The sequence below is a fragment of the Panthera pardus genome, unplaced genomic scaffold (genome assembly GCF_024362965.1).
Source record: "Panthera pardus isolate Hobbes unplaced genomic scaffold, ASM2436296v1 HiC_scaffold_17, whole genome shotgun sequence".
Taxonomy (NCBI): Eukaryota; Metazoa; Chordata; class Mammalia; order Carnivora; family Felidae; genus Panthera; species Panthera pardus.
Window position 1 is genome coordinate 63,241,516 of NW_026526732.1, and position 26,579 is coordinate 63,268,094.

The following is a 26,579-nucleotide window of genomic DNA, read 5'->3' on the forward strand; positions in this document are numbered from 1 at the left end:
CTGGAAGATCTGTCCTTCCTCAGAATTTTGAGCTCTTCCAGGGAACACACTAAGAGTTCCATCAAGCTATAATTTATGGTTACATCTGAGAACTTGGTACTTCTCACGTCCAGGGACTAACAAGAGACAACGGAAATCACCATACTGGCAGAGATAATTGATTTTGATTAGCAGAATGACAGAAAGCTGCTTGCACAGTGGGGACAGGGAAAAATGAATGTAGAACCCAAGTAACCCATTTGTACCCTGGTATTTCCTGACCCTACTGTAAATGGAACAGTCATATGAAGCAACTTGGACTATGAAAGGTGTGATAATCAAGGGTTCAAATATTTCAGGAATGAGGGTTTGGTTCATACCACCTGGCAAGCCACCAAGACCTGCTGAAGGAATCACTGAGGATAAGTGATTTAGAAAGAAGTTGGAGAATAACTGTAGTGATAGGAGCTTTAGTTCATCACACTAACCTCCCTCTTCCTCATTTTTGCTCAGGAAGAAAGGCCCATGGAACCCATGGAGGAGCTGCTCCTGAACCTGTGTGATGAAGTAGATCTGAGTGGTGCAAGGGCTCAATGTGGTGGCCATGAGAATAAACTTTTCAGACCCCCCACAGCAGGTAGTATAACTGACCGTAAAGCCCAGCTGTTGTGCTCTGAAATCCAAACTCATTTATGCTGAGGTCACAATGCTCCATGGGCTGCTCCCAGTCAATGACTGAGAGTGGCAGGAATATGAAGGCAGACCCATTCCTGGGAGACATGGACTCCTCTGGTGGGCAACCCTGGTTTGAGGACATTCTCAGACAGCTTTGTCAAACCTCCCTTATACTGCAGGTCTGTCTGGAACAATGCCAGACAATGTCCCTACCCTCCTTCCTTCAATCAGAGTCAGATTTGCTTGTGGTTTTATCACCATCCCAGCTTTACCCAACTCCTCTCCTATTTTCCTTCACACAGATACTTCTAATGGAAACCTTGAACAATTAATTTTGACATCTGTTTTTTTTTTTGAGGGCCTCAATGATATATATTATTAAGTTGGGAGTTTTATGAGTATGCACAAGGTCCTTACTTAACATCAACAAGGAAAATGAAGCAAACTAGTGAAATCACTATCTTAAAGACAAACAAGTGAAGAAGTGAGTGTAGTGTGGTGAGACCATACAACAACATGTCTTAAAAGAAACAATCTAGATAGTGATATTTATGTCGTTGCAGTTGTTTAAAATTTGGTTGAGTGACCTCCTAATGGGACAGAATCTAGGTATATTTGTGTTTCTGTAAAAAACACGCAACCTAAGAAGTAAGACTGGACAAGGTTCAGACTGCTGGTGGTGCAGCCAAAAGGTAATGAAAACTATTTTCCAATCCTACTTTTCACTTTAAAAAAATTTTTTTTAAATGTTTTATTTATTTTTTAGGCAGAGAGAGACAGAGCATGAGCAGGGGAGGGGCAGAGAGAGAGGGAGACACAGAATCCTTAGCAGGCTCCAGGTTCCAAGCTGTCAGCACAGAGCCTGAGACAGGGCTTGAACTCAGTCTGTGAGATCATGACCCGAGCCAAAGTTGGAAGCTTAACTGACTAAGCCACCCAGGTGCCCCTACTTTTCACTTTTTTAAAAAATTGAGGAAGGTTGAATTCACATTCCCTATCAACATTTGGTGAAATCTTCCACTTAGCCAGTTCCTTGACAATTCTGCTCCAGTCTTCCTTTCCACAATCTCCTTTCCAGTTGTTCCACATCTGGTTGCTTTCTCCCACCCACTTTCTACAAGATTTCCCACTCTCCTCTCTGCCCTCTTTACCCATTTTCATTACATTCTTTACAACAGATGTCTGGCCAACGTTGAAAATGTTTCCAAGAAAATTCATTCTACTCTTATTCCTAACATCATCAGAAAGGACTTTTGAACAGTTAAAAATGTCAATGAATTGTTTGAGAAGCTGGAAGTAATGCCTCTGGAAGTGTTCAAGTAAAGGTAGTCTCCCCAGTATCCTTTCTTTTTCATATTCAATGATTCTAAGTCTTCCCTATATAAAATCCTTAGGAGATTCTCTTTTTAAAAAGACGTGAAATAATTAGCCACAGGTGCTTCTATAACAGTGTAGAGAATTGACAGCTTTTGAAAGGCCTTTAATCAGGTTATTATTTTATTTTATTTACATTTCCTTTATTTTTTTCTTCTGCAAAAAGCCAAAGATAAGTTTCAGTCTGTCAGGACTGTCATAAAGTCTGAATCATCAATGTCAAAAATCATGCTATTCTTCTTTTTTTACACTTATATGGTTGTTCCCTTCTGTTGGTGTGTTTCCTGAAATGAGAGTTTTCCAGAATTCCAAATTCAAAAAGTTTAGCATAGTTTGTTTTGAATTGGATCATCACTATCAAAGGTTTTCAATGTTAATATTTCTCTGTCAACCAAAAAAGGTAAAGTTTTGGGGAATCACTCATTTTAGGTCTTCAGCAATATGAGCAGAAAACAACAACAAAAAAGATACATGGCTTTTTCCTTCTTTGAACATAACTTTTTATTCACATTTTCCTTATGTCTTCTGTTCCACTTATGATAAAATGAAAAAGTTTCCATGAAATAAGCTAAGAATTCTGGAACTTAATCATAATTTATTTCCTTTATCAGATATCTCTTCTGAAGGTAAGTTTTAAGTCAAAAATAAATTTCATAATACTTTTATGTTGCAGAATCTTGTTGTGATGACAAAAATTACTTCTAACTACTTTGAATGTACTTTAATTTACTACGAAAGTGTTACATCCTTTTTTTTTAACCAAACTTTATCAATCATTGCCAATGCAGCAAAAGTTGGTATCGAATACAAATTTCACAAGTGACAGAGATATTTTTAAAACCTATATAGAAATTATTAGAGTTTATGGAAATATAGTTTTAGATCAATATTAAGTAGTATACATAGGTTATATGTCATATATATGCCATTAAAATGTCATTATATATAAAATGCATATATATACATATATCTATATCTATACATGATTTTAAAGTGTCAGTATAGGGCATCCACCACAACATATGGATATCCATTCTGAATTTCTCAGTTGACAGAATAGTCTGGTCTCTTGTATTTTTTCCTTTCATTCCTTTTTTTAAGAGTCATGTAATACTTAAGGTAGAAAACTATCTAGCATAACATCAATTTCCTTTGCATTACCTTTTTGATTTCCCCGTGAAATGAAGTCTTGTGCTCCTTCCAGAACAACTCCAAAATTCCTTGACATTCCATGTACTGTTTTGATTGTTTCTGAAATAATTCCTGGGGCCCATAATATATCTGTGCCTCATATCTAAAGATACATTGTATATATTATAGTTGATTTGAACACTTTCCAAGAAAAACTTCAATATGTATGGTTATGAAACTGTTTTTATGTTTTGCTTATATGTCTACTGTACAAGCCCAAAATTTTTAAAGCAACATACTTTATTCAAAGAATGATTAATTCAATGTTGTTAAAATTGCTTCTGTTTTCCCAAAGCAAGCAGCAGCATTATATTTTTATGCAGGAGAGTAAAGATCCTAATGTAACAGTAACTCTTCCTCCTCAACTCCCTTCTGCCAAACACACACACACACACACACACACACACACACCCCTTCTGGTTACAAGTAGAAGTTTAAATAAATGCATTTACTTCCCCTCTTCCCTGAGATCTATTAATACAAAAGAAGAAAAAAATGATATAAACTCATAAATGAAGAAACAGGTGAGATGCCTCAGTAATTAAGAATTGTAAAGTATTTGTGGAAGATATAAAGTAGAAAAAAGGAAACAAGAAACAATATTTCCTAGGGAACATGAAGAGGAAATAGAGCCAAAAAGAGAGATTTCTTTCTCTTTAGAATCCAAGAGCACTGGGAACTGAGAAAGTCCAGCTAAAATGAGATCATATGGGAGACTGAGCGCTGAATATGCATTAATTGAACATCTACATAAGGAGGACTCACTGGCCTGAACACAAATTATTTGCCCAATTTGCTTGCAGAATAATGCCAAGCGGGTAACAGTCTACCTTTGACAATAGATAAATTAACAACTTAAGTCTGAAGTGTCCTCTTTATAAAAATTGAAAAACCTGTTTTAGTTTGAGCTGCTCTAAGAAGGTACAATAGACAGTGGCTTATAAACAATGGACATTTATTGTTCATAGCTCTGGAGGCTACAAGTCTTTGATCAGGGTGCCAGCATGGTCAGGTTCTGGTGAGAACCCTTTTTCAGGTTGTGGACTACTCTTTTCTCATTTTTTCCCAGATGTGTAAGAGAGAACTTTAGAAAGTGAGCTCCAGAGCTCCCCAGGGGTCCCTTTTATAATGAGACTAATTCCATTCATGAGGGCTCCACCCTCATGACTAATTACTTCTCTAAGATCTTACTAAGACCTTATGTCCCAATATTACCATATCTGAGGGTAGGATTTCAACATATGAATTTGGGGCACAGCATAAACATTCAGGCCATTGAACTGAGATCAGGGATTTCTGCATTTTGGTGACTTTAGAAAATTGGTTAATTCTTTGCATCCACATTATAAAGCAAATGTGCTTTTTATTTATTTTTTATTTTTTTTAACTTTTTTTATTTATTTTTGAGACAGAGAGAGACAGAGCATGAGCAGGGGAGGGTCAGAGATAGAGGGAGACACAGAATCCGAAACAGGCTCCAGGCTCTGAGCTGTCAGCCCGGAGCCCGATGCGGGGCTCGAACTCACGGACCGTGAGATCATGACCTGAGCCGAAGTTGGACGCCCAACCAACTGAGCCACCCAGGTGCCCTGCAAATGTGCTTTTTAATAAAACTAAAGAATTGGTTATTTGTACTGCCTCCACTTTCTAACTTGTCATTCTCTCCTGGATCTGCTCCATGAAACAGCTTTTGACAGGGTCACCAAACATCTCTATATTTTAAAATCCAATGGTCAAGGTTCATTTTCTGTCTCCCTTTTTTCCTTCCTTCCTTCCTTCCTTCCTTCCTTCCTTCCTTCCTTCCTCCCTCCTTCCTTCCCTTCCTCCCTTCCTTCCTTCCTTCCTTCCTTCCTTCCTTCCTTCCTTCCCTCTCTCCCTCTCTCTCTCCCTTCCTTTCTTCTTCCTTCTTTCCTCCCTCTTGCTCTTTCTTTCTCCCTCTCTCTCTCTTTTCCTTTCTCTCTCTCTTTCTCACCTTGATAGTTGATCCATCCTTTCTTGAAAAACCTTTTCCACTTGCTTTCAAGACTCCATGCTTTACTGATTAACCTGTTACCTCACTAGATGGTCCTTTCCAATGTCCTTGGCTGGATTTTTCTCTTACCAATTACTAGGCATTGGTGTGCCTCTGAGATCTCTTCTCTCTGTCCACACTCTCTCTGTAAGTAATCTCATGTGGTCCTATTCAACAAACACAATTGTGGAAAAAATTCTTTAAGCCAAATCATTTTGAGCTGATATTTTTCGCAGTAATACTTAACTGAAATATAGGATTAACTAAGGAATTGCGTATGTATGCATTTGTATATCTGTTGCTATAAATACAGACTTTAAAATAAAATACTGTAGCATTCTGTATAGGTTGTCTTGAGAATTGCACCTGGTCATTCTCACTTTTTATAAGTATGTTTTTGATGATTAAATATTATTTATAGTGGCTTCATACTTTGTTATTTAGATGTGCCCACATTTACTTAAATAATACTTTGTTATTGAGCCTTAAAGCTGTACCCAATTTTTTTTACTATTATAACTAACCATTTAATGAGTATCTTTAGAGCTAATCTTTACATACCTTGATAAATTATTTAATAAACATTTGGAAGCATAGTTGTTAAATCAGTTAAGTACACTAAATACTTTTACCAAGTTCCCATGAAGAAAGTCTATAGCCAATTTACATAGCTATCAACCATGCCTGAGAACTATATCACTAGTATTTATTGCCTAAATAGTTTTTGGTATCTAGTCTTAATAGATATTTATTAGATATCTAGTCTTAATACTATATAAGAAAATAAATACATTTGAGGATTGAACTTGTGATGTTGAGAAAAATATTACTAGAAGGCAAAAAATTTCATCTTTATTTTCTTTATTTTTTAAGTTTACTTATTTATTTTGAGAGAGAGAGAGAGAGAGAGAGAGAGTATGTGAGTGAGGGTGGGGCAGAGAGAAAGAGAGAGAGAGAGAGAGAGAGAGAATCCCAAGCAGGACAGCGCTGTCAGCGCAGAGCCTGAGTGGAGCTTGAATTCACAAACTGTGAGATCATGACCTGAGCCGAAATCAAGAGTTGGATACTTAACCAACTGAGCCACCCATGCACCCCTAAAATTTCATCTTTATGATGAATGATGAAATACTCATTAAAGATAAACTCTTTATCTCAGAAACTGAAGAAACCGGCACTTGAAAATTAGTTCTAACTCAAAGTATGAAAGGAAAAGAATTGTATTACAGGAAAATTTCTGAAAATATCACTTAAATTTTATTACAATTTCCTTTGGCCTTGGATTCTCTTGTTATTGAAAAAAATATATTGATAGGCATTTAAGACTCCATGTAGCTGCTTTCCTGACATACAGTAATTATTTCAGTTATACTGTTAAAGAGTATCTTATGATTACTGAATTATCTTTTATTACAAGAAAAAAAGTCCAAATCATTTGGCAATCTTTAACACTGATAACTCTTAGTTTTATACACACACACACACATACACACACACACACACTGTATACACACAAACACATATGAATATATATATATTCCAACTTATTCCAAGTATATATATATGTGTGTGTGTGTGTGTCTATCTATCATCTATGTATCTATATAAAGTTTATTTATTTATTTTGATAGAGAGAGAGAGAGAGCGAGCATGAGTGGGGCAGGAGCAGAGGGAGAGGGAGAGGGAGAATCCCAAGCAGGCTGTGCGCTCTATGCTAAAACTGGACACAGGGCTTGATCTCATGACTGTGAGATCAAGACTTGAGCCAAAATCAAGAGTCTGACGTTTAACTGACTAAACACCCAAGTGTCCCTAACGTGTATTTTTTAATGCAATAAGTCATATATGTTTAATATATATTTTGTTTTGATATATATGTATAAACCTATGAAAAGTACCAAAACTGAGGTAATGAACATATTCATCACTTTCAAGAAATTTTTTAGTTTCCCTTTAATGTGGCTTTCCTATCCCTTTTGTTATCACCCCCGCAACTGTCATCTTGGGCAACCACTTAATTTGCATTTTCTAAAGTTTTATATACATGGAATCATATATCATGTATTCTTTTCTTTTCTTTTTTTTTTTTTTTTGGTCTGGCCTCGTTTACTGGCAAAGTATTTTGCAATTCATCCATGTTGTTGCCTGTATGGTGGTTCACTCCATTAAATTATACAATCTTCAAGCAATATTATACCATTTCATATATAATGTAAGAACCTGACAAGAGTGTACCTCAATTTTCCCTCCCTGGCCTTTGTCCTATTGTTGCAATACAGTCTTTTTATACATATATATAAACTCCATACAACATTGAAATTACGTCAATTTAAACAGTTGTATATTTTTAAAGAGATTTAAATATATACAAGTAGGGGCACCTGGGTGGCTCAGTAGGTTGAACATCCGACTTCGGCTCAGGTCATGACCTCACAGTTTGTGGGTTCAAGCCCCGCAGCAGGCTCTGTGCTGACTGCTTGCTCAGAGCCTGGAGCCTGCTTCAGATTCTGTCTCCTTCTCTCTCTGCCCCTCCCCCACTCACACTTTGTCTCACTCTGTTTCTCAAAAATAAATAAATGTAAAAAAATTTTTAAAAAAATATATACAAGTATTTTATATTTACATATTAGTTACCATTTCTGATGTTCTATGTTCCTTTGTGAAGACCAATATTTATTTCTTATATAATTTTCCTTATGCTTGAAAAGGATTATTTAACATTTCTTATAGTATGGGTTAACTGGTGATGAATTCTTTCTGCTTCTGTATGCCTGAAGAAGTTTTCATTTCAATTTCATTGATAGATATTTTGATAGATATTTGATAGATATTTTGATAGACAGATCATTTCCATTGGATAGATGTTTCATAGAACTTTCCTTTGGATATAGAAATCTGGGTTGCCATTTTTTTTAATATTTATTTATTTTTTTCAGAATTTTTGCATTTTATTTTTTTATTTTTTTTTCCAATATATGAAATTTATTGTCAAATTGGTTTCCATACAACACCCAGTGCTCATCCCAAAAGGTGCCCTCCTCAATACCCATTCCCCACCCTCCCCTCCCTCCCACCCCCATCAACCCTCAGTTTGTTCTCAGTTTTTAACAGTCTCTTATGCTTTGGCTCTCTCCCACTCTGACCTCTTTTTTTTTTTTTTCCTTCCCCTCCCCCATGGGTTTCTGTTAAGTTTCTCAGGATCCACTTAAGAGTGAAACCATATGGTATCTGTCTTTCTCTGTATGGCTTATTTCACTTAGCATCACACTCTCCAGTTCCATCCACGTTGCTACAAAAGGCCATATTTCATTCTTTCTGACTGCCACGTAGTATTCCATTGTGTATATAAACCACAATTTCTTTATCCATTCATCAGTTGATGGACATTTAGGTGCAGCCGCTCTGGAAAGCAGTGTGGAGGTTCCTCAGAAAATTAAAAATAGACCTACCCTATGACCCAGCAATAGCACTGCTAGGAATTTATCCAAGGGATACAGGAGTACTGATGCATAGGGGCACTTGTACCCCAATGTTTATAGCAGCACTCTCAACAATAGCCAAATTATGGAAAGAGCCTAAATGTCCATCAACTGATGAATGGATAAAGAAATTGTGGTTTTTTAATATTTAAAAGATGTTGATCCATTGTCTTCTTATTTTTCCCAACAAGAAATATTTTGTCCTCATTTTATTTGTTTTCCTATGTATAAAGGAAAAGGCTGCTTTACACTTTTTCTCATTATCACCATTTTATCAATTTAATTATGACATGCTTGGTGTAGTTTTATTTGTTTCTTGTACTTGGGTTTTGTTGAGATTCTTGGATTTGTAGATTTATAGCTTTCACATCCCCTTCACTTCAGTTATTCCAAGTACACTTGTATTAGTCCACATAAAGTTGTCCTATAACTCACTGATGTACTTTTCTTTATCATCACTGCTATCATTATTATTTTTCCCTATGTTTTATTCCAAATGATCTCTACTTTTATGGGTGCAAGTTCACTAATCTTTTCTTCTTCAATGTCTAATCTTCTGTTTATTAATTTCAGTGTATTTTTTGTCAGAAATTGCAGTTTTCATATCTAGTAGTTTATTTTGTAATTTTTTACAGTATCTTCTATGTCTCTACTTAAAATTGTAAATATAGAGAATATATGAAACAGATACAATAACTTCTCATGTCTTTGTTTAGTTTAATATCTGTGTCAGTTCTGGGTGGGTCTTGATTGATTTTTTTTTCCTCATCATGGATTATAATTTCCTGCGTGTTTGCATGCTGATTAATCTTTGAATGTATATGAGACATTGTATCTTTCACCTTTTTGGGTAGTAGATAATTTCGTATTCCTAAAAATATTTTTAACTTTGTTTTGGGAGGCAGTTCAGTTTTAGAAATAGTTCCAGCCATCCTGGTTTACCTTTAAAATCATTATTTCAGAAACAGGGAGTGTTTATCTAGGATAAATGATTCCCATCTAATGAGGTAAGACTCGTCTGGGTCCTTTGCCAAATTATGAGTTTTTCTAGTCTGGCTAGTGAGAAAGGAAGTATTGCCAGTGTTGATGAGTGTTGGGCATCATCTCCTCTAATCCTTTTGGGTGGTTATTTCCCAGGGCTGGGGTATTTTCCTCACATGCATGCACTGATTTACTGACTACTTAAGGGGGCCCTCTGTAGATCTCTAGAATTTTCTCTATGTGCAGCCCTCTCCTTTTCTGAACTCTGTTATATGAATACTAACAACCTTGGTCCCCCTGGACTCCCACTCCATCTCCTCATTTCAGGAAAGCTGGCAGACTCTGCCTATGTTCTCTTCCTCTCTGCCATTGTCTAGAAATTCAGGACAGTTAACTGGGGCATTAGTGGCTCACCTTATTTGTATCCTATCTTTCAGAAATCAGCATCCTTCATTGACTGTTGTCCAGTGTCTTAACACCATTGTTTCAAACATGTTTTTCCAGTTTTTAAATGTTTCCCAAAGGAGGGTAGTTCCAATCACTATGACTCCATCTTGACCAGGAATGAAAGTTTACACTAATGTCTTAACTATTATTTACTGTGTTTAAACATTTTACTTTCTAGGGCTATTAATTACATGAAGGATTGTTTGGGCAGGGGGGAGGATTACAGACTCATCTTCACAACATACTGCTTTCATTGTGTCAGTCTTTGTTCTAGAATCCAAAATGGCTTTTGTAGCTAAGTTAAATATAAACACAAATGTAAGCCAATAAAGTTAGCTATATAAAGAACCCTAAAACAGGGTTTTTATTGTTTACAGCTTTCTTATGTACCAGCTTGATCCAAGGATACACTTAATGTAGAGGACTGGGTGGACTATACAGTATTTATTCAATCATCCATGACTAAAATTGCTGTCAAACAAAATTTTATAAAAATTGCAGAAGAAGTTGTAGGTTGTATTATCCGAAAACAATCTGGACTCCAAATAATCTAAGTGGCAGATGAAAGAATATTAACTCCCACAAGTGTACAACATAAGAATTCTAACCAAGATATTTGCCTATACAGTTGATCACTCCACTTATGTGTGGGGTAGGAGACTGCTTTAGTATGTTACAGATAAAGCACCTCCTTCCTTGAGTGTTTACAATAGGAATTGTGATTCCCCCCACCAACAATGTTTGCATTTATTTGTAGACCTGCATATTCTCTCCAAAGACTATATATAAACATTACTACAGAGTCAAACTGCTAGAATTATCAATTCCCTCAACACTTTTTGAAAAAGGACTTTTAAGAACAGAGTCGTTGCTGGAGGCTTATAAATTACTATATTAGAGAATATTAGATTATTAGAGAATGAAAAAAAAATGTGTGGATTAGGCTGTTTGAGGAACATTTCAGAAAAAGACTGTAACCCTAAAAAGCCATAGAATTCTAGAGACAAAAAAGTTATAAATAGTGATTACACAAAAGTAAAATTACTAAAATTATCATTATTTGGTTCGTTATTATTATATGCATTATTTTTAGAGCCAGATTTCAATACACCCTAACTATATCTTAATGGCTAGTTCTGCATTACTAGTACAGAGTTGTTTTAGAATTTATGTGACTCAGTCAGAATATATCTCTTTCCTACAGTGGTGAAATCAGAAAAATCAATACCTTTCAATATGTCTATGTGGGCAACCTGTACTTGATCAGTCCCTCTAAAGATTAACAATAGCATGTGTATTAGTCATCTATTTCCATACTAATGCTGTGTAACAAACCACTCGTAAACTCCTCAGTGTCCTAAAGTAGCAATCATTTTTCCATGCTTATCAGTCTGCCCGATGGCTGGAGGTAAAATGATTTACACTGGATTTGACTGGGCTTCACACAAAGCTTCTATATATCTGTACACTGTCCAACTTGTTTCCATTTCTCATCTCTTGCAGTCTCATTTCTCTGTCTCATTAATAGGTAATAGGGGCAGGACAGATGAAATCTGTTCAGTGGTAAACTACATAATTTTCTCCACCACCAGAAAGATTTTTTAGAGGTAATGTTGACATCTTTCAGAAATATGGGTGTATAATTTTTACCCAAGAATTTGCCATGCATCTTCATATTGTCTTTTACTATGTATGTCCTTCTATGTCTCTTGAGGCTTGGCTAACAGACTATCCACAAAACAACACTGCCTTTTTTGAATACCTGTTAACTTTATGTGTTGCTGAATTTTGTTCCCTGTGAGCCAAATATCATAACATCTGTTATGGCCATAGCCAGTTGCCTCCAAAGTTGATTTAAAACATGAAGTGTTTTTCCAAGAAGAAACATCTCGAACTTTACAGCCTATAAGCAAATTTACCTTGGAATGTCTCATTTTAAGCCTGCAATTTTCAGATACCTGTCAGGAATATAAAACGTTAACAAATGTTATGGATGGGAGAATAATAAGCAAAAATAAATAATGGTTTGGGTTTTAGTGGCTTATCAATATCTGACTGAACTCATTAAGTAATCTGTCTTCAGTCTTATTTAGTGCTATGAAATTCCCTAATAGCTTATAAACCTAAACCAAATATAAGAACACTACTGCTTATTTGTTTTTCTCCAGCCACATCATTAATAAAAAGTCTCTTCTTATAAGAATCAAAATCATATTTGGACTATGATTTCATTCATATTCTTTGGAGCTACTGCTACTATTAAAGTTTAAGCATATTCTTTATGCACATTGTTACTAAAATATAGGGAATTTGATGGTCTTGTGTATAAATGTGTTTTTTTTTCAAAAATCATGCATGAAAAATTGTAATTTTGCAAACCTGCCTAATATGTAAATGTTCTGCCCTCTGGCACTGGTCCATACATTCTCCTATTAAAGAAATCTTGCCTGGTACCCAAACTCCTATAATTATGGCCGCCACTTAAAGGTAACCAAAACTACTGGAATATAGTAAGCTCAGAGTCTTGAATAGCGTAGAAACCTGGGGAGGCCCTGAGAATACAAGAAGCACTGGTTTTTCAGGGGATGGCAAAGCTCTTTTCTCCTCCAGTTATCTCATTGCCCGGTATGGATCCCAGTACCGTCCTTTTCAGTTAGGATCACTCTATAAAATGGTGTTAAATTCCCCCTAAGAATGACTTTTGAAAACATATTTTTAATTCTTCAAAGTCTATCATTCCCTATTGATTCTCTTTTCCTTCTAAGTTTTGTCTCTTCCTGAAGGAAAACCCTGTTTAGTACACAGGAACATTCTGACCAGGCCTAGAGTGACTCAGATTTGTTCTAAGCAATATCAAATATTTTTAGGCAGGGTTTTAGCATTGTAAAAACAGGTAAAATAAGAGACTTGGAATTCCTTCTCTCTGATAGTGCTACATTTCCCAAAAGGTCTCTATATAAAGTTGTGATTTTGTGGCAATTAGGAGTATTCTCATTGGATTCTAATAGTCATGAATGTCCATGTTATCTACAATTGCAGTAATGTCTAAGCACTTAAGACTTACACACACATGTCTTCAATCATACAGCAAACATTCATTGAGTATTTACTATGTTTCATGTGCTAGTGTTATAGGTGAGAAATCAGAATTAGAAAGAAGAATATTTCTCAAGTTTTAAGAGAACAACAAATAGGGAAAATACAAAAGAAGAAGAAGAAGAAGAAGAAGAAGAAGAAGAAGAGGAAGAAGAAGAAGAAGAAGAAGCAGGAGGAGGAGGAGGACGAGGAGGAGGACGAGGAGGAGGAAGAGAAGAAGAAAGCAATGATGACAATAATGGGATGGAATAATTTAATACATTCTGATTGACACACGTATGAGCTACAAAGATCCTCCTAGCTTCAAAATCGCTATGACCTTGCTGGCACCTGCCTTGTGCCAGTGCCTAGCACACTATTCTCCCATGTTAAATTCCTTTCTGGCCTGTCCCACAATGAGCAGTCAGCCTGGTAACCACTGTGGCCACAATTCAAGTTGCAACAGAACAAGTGGCTGAGATCTAGAGCAAAGAAAGTGGGCCGTTCTCAGGCAAACCAGCTAAATTGCTGTAGTTGTCCACTTGCTAATGCAATCCTCCTTATGAACTGTGTTAAGGGACTGGGAGGGATCAAGGGAATCAGCATTATACTGCTAAACATTTCTGCCTAAAACTGGCATCATTTCACATTCTTGGGACACTTATCTCCCAGAAGTACAAGTATTTAAATGAGGACCCTGAAGGCCTATACTTGAAAGTAGTAATAGATAAACATATAGGCATTCTTAAGTTTACAGACTGTTTTACCCTCTCAATTTTTTAAATGTTTATATATATTTGGGGGTGGAGGGCAGAGAGAGAGGGAGACACAGAATCCAAAGCAGGCTCCAGGCTCTGAGCTGTCAGCACAGAGCCCAATGTGGAGCTTGAACGCACGAACCATGAGATGACCTGAGCTGAAGTCAGACACTCAAGTGACTGAGCCACCCAGATGCTCCCTTTTTACCCTATCAGATTAAAAAAAAATATGTAGGGATTTCTGCATACTACCACAGTGAATAAGTAAATTTCAATTAAAATAGAAGTATTAACACCTGTCTCAACATTATTTTTAAGTAGAAAGGAAATTAAGCAGTTCACTCAAATACCCAAAGGTCAAATGACTTAAACTCACAGGTCACTTGGAAGAGCTCACTTAGAGACTTGAGAAAGGCATTTAATATTATACTTGGACTTAAAAGCACTTTCCCAAGAATAAATCACTAATATGAATCTTCCCTTCCATCACACTGGGTAACCTTTCACAAGTCAGTGCAAATGCCAAGGCTTTTTGCTTTGATTTTTCAAAAGTATTAGTAATACTTCTGACTGAGACCTTTCTTAGTGTTAAAAAAGTAAGCCTAATTTAAGGTATTGTTGGTAATACTGAAGACAATCCTAATGTAATCATAATGATGTGATTTCAAACTGGTGATTGAAGTAACAACTTTTCTATATCATTTTTGTAAAGACATGTCTTGGCCTGGGGCTATGCTTGGTACCTCTCCACACAGTCAGTGTAAAAACTGAATTATATTCCTCCCAGAGAACTTAAGAGTCCAAATATATGCCATGAATCGTCAAGAGGAGCTTAAATCATTTCAGAAATGTTACTAAAAATTTTAGGCAACAGCAACTGTTAAGATGAAACATTTCGATTGTTAAGATGCAATTTTGAAGACTGAATTTTTTTCTTCCATCATCTGAATGGTCTGGGTCATATGGAGTTAGTCAAAAGAAAGAAAGGAACATAATTCAGAGAAAGTAACTACAACTTCATGCACTGAACACATGAGCTTTATCAACAAAGTAAATAGTAAAACTTGCAAATTTCATGGAGTTCTGAAATCAGTCAAGGGAAAAGAAATAAATGGTGATCTGTGGCTTAAATCTTTTACTAACAGTTTTAGTTTTTGAAAGAATGACATGATAGCATTGCATGCTTACTCTCTCTCTTATAGTTAAAAATGCATAAGAGCATCATAACTAAAATATACGTATTGCTTACAATTTACATATAAGTCACTGGACAAGAAAAAGAGATTCTACCTCTAGGAGTTTAAAATCAGAACTGATGACACTAACTTGAAAAGATCAGTGTTAGTTATATGTCACAATAACTGACAAGAAGTAGATACTAAAATATGACCATGAAGTCATCTGAAGAGTGGAAGTCATAAAAACTTTGAGTGAAAGCTGAACAGAAGGGTGGGGACAAGAAATGTATCAGCTTTCCTCTGATCCTACACAAAGACTTCTGGAAGATGTGGGGCTTCCAGGGAGATTACACTGGGGCAAAGGGACAAGACAGAATTCTCCGTGATCACATGTTAGGGGTCTGACTGGAACAACGCTGGGAGGTGGGGGTGGAATGACAGAAAGGAGGCAGCTGAGAAACTGTGACTGAGGTTATGAAAAGGTGCACACAGCAAAATGGAGAAGGGAGCTGAAATGAGGCCAGAGAAACCTGAGCGCCTAGACCAGGATAACAGCTTTCCAGACCAAGGAGAAGTCAGTATCACTTCTGGTTTTGAATTGAAAAAAAAAAAAAAAACTTAACCAGAAATAACAGAAATAAAAAACAAGTATGAGAATTATTCATAAGAAACTCCATGTAGACAGTTGCTATGTCAAAACCACAAAATTCAGTGGGAGAAACATATAAACTAAAGGCAGAGCAGTGTTTAATATATGAGCTATGCAAAAATGATTCAAATGAGAAAAAAGAAAAATGCAAATGTTAAGAAAATGCTAAATTTGCACCCATTATACAGGACTTCCACTTGAAAGTGAAGAACACCAATCCAGTTTCATTATGATAGAAAAACACAAAGCATTTGTCTGTTTTTATTGTTTTTGTTTTTGTTTTTGGTTGGTGGGTTATTTACTTAATGTTCTATTATATGCATCTCCTAAATATTTATTAAAGATACTAAACTTAATATAGCACTCAAATCTTACAGATTACTTTCCATCAACTCAAACTGAACTATCTCATTCTGGTTTATCTCCCTCTTATCTGCATTTTCAGCTTGCAGTGTACTCTTTCAGGGAACTGACATTCAGAATTGCAAAAATAATCAGTTTTCATTGTATAAGGATTTTTAAAAGGGAAAAAAGAAAAAGGAAAGGAAAGATCAAGTCACATCAATTAGATCTCTAGATTAGCAAATAATTTTTCTTGAAACATAACTATACCTCCATTTTTCTCTGTATTCTTCTGTCACATATACACATATACAAACACACTCATAAACTGAAAACCAAGTCAGACTGGCTCTCTTGTATTATAGACACAAACAGCCACAACTGTCATTTCTTTCATCTCAAGACAAGAACTATATTAGAAAATTTGTTTGGGGCTTGAAAAAGCAAAACAGCAAAACAGAAAGAAAGAAAGAAAGAAAGAAAGAAAGAAAGAAAGAAAGAAAGAAAGAAAGAAAGAAAGAAAGAAAGAGAAAAGAAAAGAAGGAGGGAGGGAGAGATGGAAGGAAGGACGAAAAGAAGGGAGAAAAAGAAACAAAAAGAATTTTGACTCCTTGAATTTATTTGTATTCCAATTATGTGCATTTTGAAGTTGTTTATTTAGGGGACTTATTACATATTTACTTTTCTGAAGCTATGAATAAAAATGTGAATCATAGTTAAGAAATAGCCACTACTAGTATTAAAGATAGCTTTTTTTCTTTTAAATTTAGGAACCTAATTTAACACAGCTTAGCATTTGAAGAAGACTAAGATTTGTTTGTTCAAATAAACAGGGAAGTGTAAAGCCAGTGGGGATCATATGACCAAGGCAGTGAAACAGGGTGAGTGGTGGTTTGATGAACAGGAGCAGCAGTATGACGGCCATGACACTGAATTCAGTAGATATTTGCACTGCCTTTTCTTACTCCCCTTTTCTTCTAGTCTTTGATGGATATATAATAATTATATTTTATAAGAATGCCAGTGGTGACGGAAGTGCTTCTCCTAATGCAGAGGCTGTAAAGCTATCAGAAGAGCTTTAAGCAAATGTTATCTGTTTTACAGAAGAAATCAATTACCCACAGATTGCTTAAACCAGTGACAGGCATGGTAAGGAATAAAATGTGTTAAGTAGAAAAGTTACAGCCATCAACATGTAAGGAATTACATGATATATGAAAGCAATCACTTGTTCAATTTACCTTCAAAACTAAAACAAGTTCTTCTGCATTGGAAATAAACATGAACCTCTCTCTGAAAAGGGAACAATTTCCAACTCAATGGAAAAAGTACTGTATAAATTTTAGCCAGCAATAGTGCTATTAGGAGAACACAACCAGGTTTTCAGAGATAAAGTATGTGAACTATTTAACATACTTATTTCAAAGTAGGCATCACTTTGTCTTCATCTTCCGACAATTCAGAATTATGTAATTTCCAGATATGCCTGGAATAAAGAGTCTGCTAGAAAATACTCCACGCTTCGTAACATTCCTTATATTTATATCAAACTGCAAAGAGTTTTACTCAATTAAAAATATCTTTATTATTTTTAAGCTTTAATATTCATCATTCTCTGTTGATAACACATACTTCATTATCTGTACTAGCAAGAAAAGATTCACAAGTGGGCCTTTTTTTCTGCTTAACGAAGAAAAATAAGTGTTTCAAAAAGGCTCTGACAGTTCTTAGGGAGGACATCATGGTTCAAAATGCTCATCAAAGCTGTTAATTACTCAGGTGGAGTTGGCATCTTGCCTTGTGAAACAAGGTCACCATTTTCAGTTCTTTTTCCTATCAGTCCTTTAGGAATTTTTGCATTGTGTAATTTAATTTTTAAAACAAATTAATTCAAATCACATGTAACATAAAAAAGTAATTTCTTAATATTGCAACATAGGAATCATTCCACCAGATGTGCCATTAGAGACATCACAGCATAACCATCACATTTCTGTGAATGTCATTGTGTGCAATGACAGCCATGACGAGAGATACCTGCCTAATGAAGAACTTATGCTCCTTTTCACTTTCTTCTTTTTCAAATTGGGACGTGTGGAGGAGAATTTGTTCACGTGATCTTTTAATAGAATCAGGAGTAATATACCAGCTGATGCATACCATCCTTTTATAATATTCTGAGGGAAAGCTCTATACTGACTTAATTTTCTTGGGAATAAAATATGTATATTCAAGATTTCATGCAGGTCGGTTGTCCTTAATGGACAAACGTTAATGATAAATTTAAAGTACCACAGTTTTGGAACACCTGTACATGAAATTCTTTAAGAAGAACCACATTCGTAGTTTATTCACTCTGACACAGACAACAATATTGCGAAAATTCCCAAATGAAAGACAACACGGCTAATGCTTTTTTCTCTGCAAAATTATCAGGTTGATACAATGGCAATGTCCTACTGATTATTCACCACAGACCTTCCAACAGGATAATGCATTCTTAAAGTATGAACTTGAAGCTAAAATATTAAATATGCATTTCCTCCTCCTGGAGGACATGTTGAAATGCCACATGCTGTTGGTGAGAATGACCCATAAGTGTTGGATTTTTCTCCCCCTTGCTCTTCTTTTCCAGAAACAGTTAGTGTGGCGTGCAGTGAACCAAATCAACAATGTGATTCAAGCTGTCTCCGTAGCTTCTTGGCAAAAGAAAGGATAAACTATAAAAACTCCCCTCCTACAGCTTTCAGCTCTTGCTTCCCACACTTTAACATCTTCTGTCACCTCTGGCGCTGTTACTGACCCATGCTAAGCTAAACTAAAGGATGATAAGTTTGCTGCCTTTGCCCTTGTCCTGAGGGGCTGCGCATTATCCTATCAAGTATCAGTAGCCATTTCTGTGGGATATTTGTCACCCCACGAAGGCCTTTGGAACAAATGAAATGGGCAGCGAATTACAAAAATGTCATTCTCTAAAGGAAATGGATGAAGGCTTTTGTTCTCCAGTAATAAATAGATGCCATAGGCTTATAACACTATTTTTATATTAAATTTGACAGGGTTACTATTTCTAGTTCATTAAGGGAACAGCTTGAAAACTCTTTCTGTACTTTTGAAAATAATGTTGTTTCCCTCATTTCTTCCCAGTAATAAATATAAATGATACCTAGCAATAGATCTTGGAAATCACAGATCATGATTAATTTCAAGTTACTTTTGCTAATGATTGTTTTAAAAATGTGCAAAAATCATTGTAGGGAGGGCTTTTGAGATTATAAATGGATTATGTAAAGAGGTACCTCTGAATGGATTTTAAAAGTCTGATTTACACCTGTTTCTCCTTTCTTTATAAATCACAAATATATTACTTCCTTTTCTCACTTTTCTCACACATTATGGTTTTACAGGGCTTCATGATAAATATGCCATGGACAAAGGTCAAGCAAAGGATAATAACTCAATTCCTTAAATGAAAGCTTCAAAGTAAATCTTCTGTGTTTAACAGCAGTATACAGGGGTCAAGATTACAATGTCCCAGACTAGAGAATAAAATGTGTGTTAATACCTTTGAGCCTCAGTATATTTTTAAATGGGTATACTTGAACTGACATACTTAGATGTTCTTTGAAGTGAAGCTTGAGCAAGATACATAATACATGATAATAAATTAAATAGCACCGCATATTTTTAGGTAAATTTGAATTAGTGTGGTTCATCAACATTTTCATGGCAGCTCTTCACTATTTCTAATATAGTAGGTATATTTCTTCTGTAGGTTTGCCTACTCAATGATTTTAAAATTGATGCATCTTCTGCTCACTAAGCTTAGTTTGTTCAGCAACATTTGTAAGATAAGGTAGTGAAAACAATTCATGGGAATTTTTACTTGACCCATTAGTATATGCATGGAGACTACTAATTGTGGTAGCATACACTTAGTGAAAATTATTTAATAGTGAAACGTTATCTGTGTTAATCTTCAGATTTTCTGATTTTGTATTTTAGATTATAGCTCTTGGATGGGTATACTGTGGTGCGTTTCTTAGGTTTAGTCAATATATGCTATATTTTGAGAGAATTGATTAGTAAAAACAAGAAGGAATGGTGTAAACCAATTCTAATTGTTGTTTAGATCAAAGTCAACATTTCTCAGAGGCAAATCATTTTTAAAATTCAGCTAAATCTTACTTACTTTCTGTGGACATTTGCTTTATTTTATATTTTTTATTCCTCTTTGCTTCTCAACATGAGAACATGTGCTTGGCTTTGCAAACTCCCTGATTGTATGGGCTGTGATAGGAACACTAGGGGATCCGAAGGTTCTTTAAAGAATACATACCTAAGTGTGCCCATCCACATCTGTCCACATAACACTTGTGCTGAAGCTCAAAGGCACTAATGCACATTTTAATCTCTAGATGAATCACTGTTATCTTGACTCCTGCATACTGCTGTTAGCCACCCAATACCCATCCTCTAGTGTCCTTTTCTGACAATTTAGATGCCATTGCTTGCAACTAAAAAGGCTTTATCTCTGAACATTTAAATTCCTTGACTAAATCTAGCTAGTGGTTCTTGCACATAAGGGAGGGGAAAGTGTTTGAAAAACACAGAAGAAGAAAATGATAAGCAGTGTTTTTTCTTTGCAAATGGAAAATGATGACTGATACTCCCTATCTTTGTATCACAAACAGAATAGATAAGTTAAATTAACTCATGGTAGATGAAAAGACTTTCATTACCAGAAACATTGTTAAAAATTACAGTAGGCTGCTCAGAGAGCTGAGAAATTTGTTTTCCCGTTGATTTTTTAAAAATAGAGCAGATTCCAACCCAATTTGATTCTATTTGTTCTGTCCCATCCAAAGAAATTGAAGTACAGATTATATGCAATCTTTTAAATCATTTAAATACTTACTGTACAATATCTGGATTCTATCTTTATCTGACTTCTCAAGCAAAGACTTTTCTCAAAGGCCACAATTTCTCTTAATTATCAAATATAAAGATCATTTTCAAATAAATTGGTTTTTAAAAATTTCCTTGATTTGTATCCTTTAATTTAGTCAATAGATCTAAAGCTTCTTATTTCTTAAATATCTTCCTCCTGGCATCCTCAATGGTACTCTCTAGGAAACAGTAACCCAAAGTCCAGAGCACATCAGTGGGATTGTGGGAGAAGCCACAGGAAAAAATACTATACTTCCCTCCGAGGGGGGAAAAATGGTGACAATAAGCAAAAAGAAATAAGTTCCCCCACCTACTGGTGAAACTGAAGATTGTTCAGCCACATTTGAGTTCAGGGCTTCAGAGTAAGTAAACCAAACATAACGCTAAACCTACTAGCAACAGTTTGGCAGCTTATGGGCCTGTAAGAACAGGACAAGAGCAAACAAGTGTGTGGCTGCTTCAAAGCCATGGTGGCCTGATGGAAAGATGCTCTGGACACACAGACACCTTAATCTAGGTGATGGGCGGACCGGCACTCAGAAACCTATGATTTTGGCAGAACTATGCAGGGGGTAGAGGCAGTATAGTGTGTTTTAGCAGTTCTTTGATAATTTATTGAACTAATGATATTTTCACAAATTAAATTAAGTAATTTGGGGGTAAGGGTACTTGCCTTTATATGCCCATGATTTGGGAGAGAGGGGTCAGGAAAAGTTATAATATGGCAACCTGGAAATATTTTATAAGTCACTAAGAAAAGTTACCACCCAAATGCTGACTCATTTTTTTAGAGCCACTTGTGGCTCTCAAATGTTTAAATTGACTAAGTCAAGTCACTACTTAGTAACTCTTCAATACAAGAGAGGGAGAAATATTTGAAAAGCATAAATAGAAAATGTAAGAAAAATTTAGAATTTGACACACTAAATTTTCTAGAATAATCATTTTTTTTTCTTTTCTTTGTCTTTTTTTTAAACAAAAGAAAAGCACGGCACATAAAAGCAGAATTTCTTTAACAGATAAGTGTTAATAAAGTATTGCGGTAGCTGACTCAGTTTGAGTATTTCCCTTTTAACCTTTAGAAATAGAGTAAACTTTGTTCTATTTAGTCAATTCTCCTATGTTTTGCTATTGGCACCTCTCTGTTCAATTCCTGCCCAGTCAGTTGGGCAACATTCTTGATTTTGACTTTTCAGACTTCTAGTATTCATACATAATTTAAAATTTTAAACTTCAAAAATATTTCAGTTGCTTCTATTCTGATTTGGGCCCCCTCGATGTCACTTTTCGATAGATTGCTACCAAACGAAAACAAAAACCAAAGTATTTTTAGGATTGATGAGGCTTACCTCCATTCTCTCACCATCTCTATTTTAAACTATTGTAAGTGAAACTTTGTAAATCACAACTCCCAATTCCTACTCCAATGAGCCTCGAAGCAGTATAGCACAAGATTCACATGACTACTTCCCTCACCTGCTCTGTGAACTTGGCCAGGCTGCCTTAAATCTCTAAGACTCAGTTTCCTTATTTCAACAAGCAGGACTAATAAGAGTATCTCCTTCAAGCAGGTGAGATTTTGAAAACACTTGAAGTTTTTGTAAAGTTTGCTTGATCTATTCATCCTAGTATGCTCCCTTCCGAAAAGGAGACTTTTGGTGGGTGTGTTTCCTAACAACAACTAAATAATATTAAATGCAAAATTGTGTCATCCTTTGTATTTTGCTAACATTTAGAGCATATATTCAATAATATTTAAAATACTATTATGTTTCCAAAATTAGTTTTTTCTTTATAAAATGTATTGTATCACTAATTTTATCACTTCATATTTATCCACATACCTATTTACACACATACATATACACATATAGATATAGTTCATATTTGTGTATACATTTACCACTTTATATTGCATGTATATATACAATTATTCATATATTTATAGAAACATACATGTTTAAATAAGTGTAAGTGATTTAAAATCATATTATGAAGTGGATCCAGGCTTTTTTTTCCCTATAAACCATTTCTAAAAAGGTGGGACTAATTGTTATTTACGAAATCTGGAACTAGTTTTGACTAAGATACTCAAAATGTTAGTGAGATACTCTAAACCTAGCTACTTTAAATGCCTTTTTTTATAGCAGTGTTAATATCATTGTTGTTAAGAACACAATAACCGCTGCATTTACTCATTTCTGAGGAATAATCATGAAGGTTGATTTTCATTACCATTTAAATTTTCAGATGATAAAATTAAAGTGAAATCACAAACTTGTTCTGTTAACATCTAGTAAAATAAAATGTAATTTAAACACATAATGTATGATTTTAAAAGGGAAGTAAACTCCTCTTTTTAAAAAGCTCAGCTTACATTGATAGAAGTTGGCACAAATGACTAATCTTTTTAAAGTTTGCTTTCCAAATTTAACTTTGAAAACCACACAGCAACTATTGCTGGTTAAAAACTGCTTTGCAAAATCTCCCATAAAATGTGTATTATATATACATTTAATATAAAGGTAATTCTTCAAATCATAATATATTAATTAGCTACATGATATAGCAAGCCACCATTAGATTACTTATTGTACTAATTTAATTTGCACAGTGGCAGCTAATTTAAAGAAGCATTCTCTTTTCAAGCTTGTTTCTCAGCCATTATTAGGTGAAAATGATTAGTCTGGAATTTGAAAACAATCTTTTTCCCTATTTCTCTCTCTTTCAGAGGGACAGTTTGTGATACTTCTACCTTTCGTGTGTAGAGATAGAGGCAAATAAAAAGATCACATTAATCTAGATGATGCAAACCCATCAAGAGAAGAAAGTGAACTCTACTTTCCAAAATTAGCATCAGATTTTCATCTTTTCATGCCCTTTTCAGGATCCTATTGAAATCGATGGGAGATCTATGTGTTAGATGGGAAAGAATAAGAGCAATGCTGGGATATACTCAGTACAAATAAATGGAAACTGAATCCCACTGCCTACAGGCCTATGTACGTGTTTCCATAATCATGCATTCTGAAGAAGCAAATATGCCACTCATCCAGCAGATCAGAGAGAGTACAAAGAAATAACAGAACTTGATCCAAATAATAAAGTGGCCTTAACCAAACTATTATGAAGAAAAAAAACACGATAGAGAAAGTATTTATATGATTAGTAATATATCTTGAGAGTGATATAAAAATGGTCATGAAGAGGTTCGTTGAAAGAAAACATGTGACCCAATAGTGTTAATGTTAACTTAACTCAAGAACAAAACTTTGCCCCAGAGCAGAGCCCCAAACTTGCATAAAATAAAACTATATGAAAGTTGCAGCAGATATATTTTTACAAGACATTCTAATAAAATAATGATATCTATAGTCCAAATATACCAATGAGGGGGCATCTGGGTGGCTCAGTAGGTTAAACTTCCAACTCTTGGTTTCAACTCAGGTCATGATCTCAGGGTTAGTGGATCTGAGCCCTGTGTCGGGCTCTGCACTGACAGCATGGAGCCTGCTTTGGGATTCTCTCTCTCATGCTCTCTCTGCCTCTATCTCAAAACAAACAAACAAACAAACAAAAAAACATACACACACACATCAGTGGGTTCAGCAGTGGAAGTGAAAAATAAAAGCAATGGAAAGAAATAGGAAAAATCTTTACTAAAATGTGGTTCTGGTATGCATAAGGTAAAATATGTCCCAATTCAACTAGCATTATCTGTCCTCAGCAATCTGTGATCACCACTAACAACAGTATGGCTCTCATATTCTAACCACAAATTACTCAGGAAAAAACAAATGAATTGATCATTGAATCAAATAGACATTTGCCAAATTAGAAGACATTTGTCTGCATGAGACATGCACTTTGCATAGTTTTCAAATAATGGAAACTGATGACTCCATAGGCAAAGCTCTAATCAAAATTTCTGTTATTGTAAATTCGCTGAACATTTATTCTGTGTCAGGCACCATTTAAAGCCCACAGGTAAATCCTTTATGGTCAATATTCTTCTTCTACAAAAAAATTCACTGAAATTTACCTATAAACTCAGTTACTGAAGTCCAGGACCCTCAGTGAAAACTGTAGCCTAGGGTATAAAAACACTAGTCACCCAAACCGTTTATACCCTATAATAGGTGCATTTATGTGTTCTTCACAGATAAGGATCTAATTCCACTTAATGTATTCAGGAATATTGAAATTCATTAATTCTATTCTGGTTTAAATTTTTATTCTCTTATGTAAAAAATGTTGCCTTAAGGCCCTCAATTTAATAGAAACTATTTAAACTTCACATATACATATGTTTCCCCTCTCTGTTTTGTGTTTTACACTATAACAGAGATAAACAAAATACTTTGGAATTAATTAAACAAACAAAAGTATGAAGTCCAAAAATGTAAGTAGAATCACTATTACTGAGTTATCTAGTGTTTTGTTTTGTTTTTTCCCTGCTGGAGTTATTATTTAAATTTCATACTTTGGTGTTGGGGTATAGAAACTATTCAGAATAAAATGAAATGAATGAAGTAATTAATCACAGAGTTAATAAAATTAATTTCAACAAGAAACAGGCTGATGTTCTTATGTGATTTGTAAAATAAACTGATTTTATTGAAAATTGCAAAAGAAGGTATCCAGAATGTTTTGGAAAGTGGTCACATCCTTGAAATGATCATATATCCATGCAAACTGGTGGCTCTCTCATTTACAAGTTTAAATTTAAGAGAGGACATTATCATCAACGTCATACACATAACTAAATATTTAATGATTTAGGAGGGCATTGTCTTTTCATATTCTTTTAACAGAGCACAGGCCTTATTTTTGCTTTTGTTTTTTTTTTGGTTTTTTTTTTTTGTTATTTCATATGTATTAATAGGTCAATCATATAAGAAGGAAATCATTTCCCCTTCATCTGTTCATATCTAGGGGAAAATTACAGGGTAAAAACAAGGAAGCAAAATAGAAAGAAGTAGGAAATGTATATATTATATATAAGAAGAAAATAAAAGTATAAACAAGATGCTAAATAAGTCTTCATAAATCAAGGATCTTGGTTAGCCTAGCCAGTTCTCATTTTTCTTTTCTTTCTCTCATTTCTTTGATTGTCAAAATGATTATCTACAATCCCTAGGCATCCATATCCCTTATTCTTTATTTTCTACCTGGAACCTAGCTATAGGTTTGCCATATATTAAAACTTTGCAGTCTACATTTATAGAAAAACTTACACTTTTCACTTGCGATTCTCAATTCTGATATTTCACACACACACACACACACACACACACACACACACACACACACCTCCCCAATGAAGTTGAAGTAAAAATAAGAAAATATAAATAATAATGCTTCCCAAAAGGAATTACCAAAAGGAACAGTAAAATGACTGGATTTCTTTAACAGTAACCTGCAACGGCCTATCTTATCCCTTTCAAAAGAAAATTCACAAAGGGGATTTTCCATATGTTCTCTAGCCTCATG

At 35.0% G+C, this 26,579-nt stretch overlaps 1 long non-coding RNA gene across 1 annotated transcript; it reads left to right on the top strand.

Moving 5' to 3' along the window:
- Positions 1-1,847: 1,847 nt before the first annotated feature.
- Positions 1,848-19,700, top strand: LOC109263447 (uncharacterized). The gene is made up of 3 exons (XR_002078218.2): positions 1,848-1,979; positions 16,907-17,017; positions 19,544-19,700. It is a non-coding gene; the product is annotated as an uncharacterized LOC109263447 (long non-coding RNA).
- Positions 19,701-26,579: the final 6,879 nt, after the last annotated feature.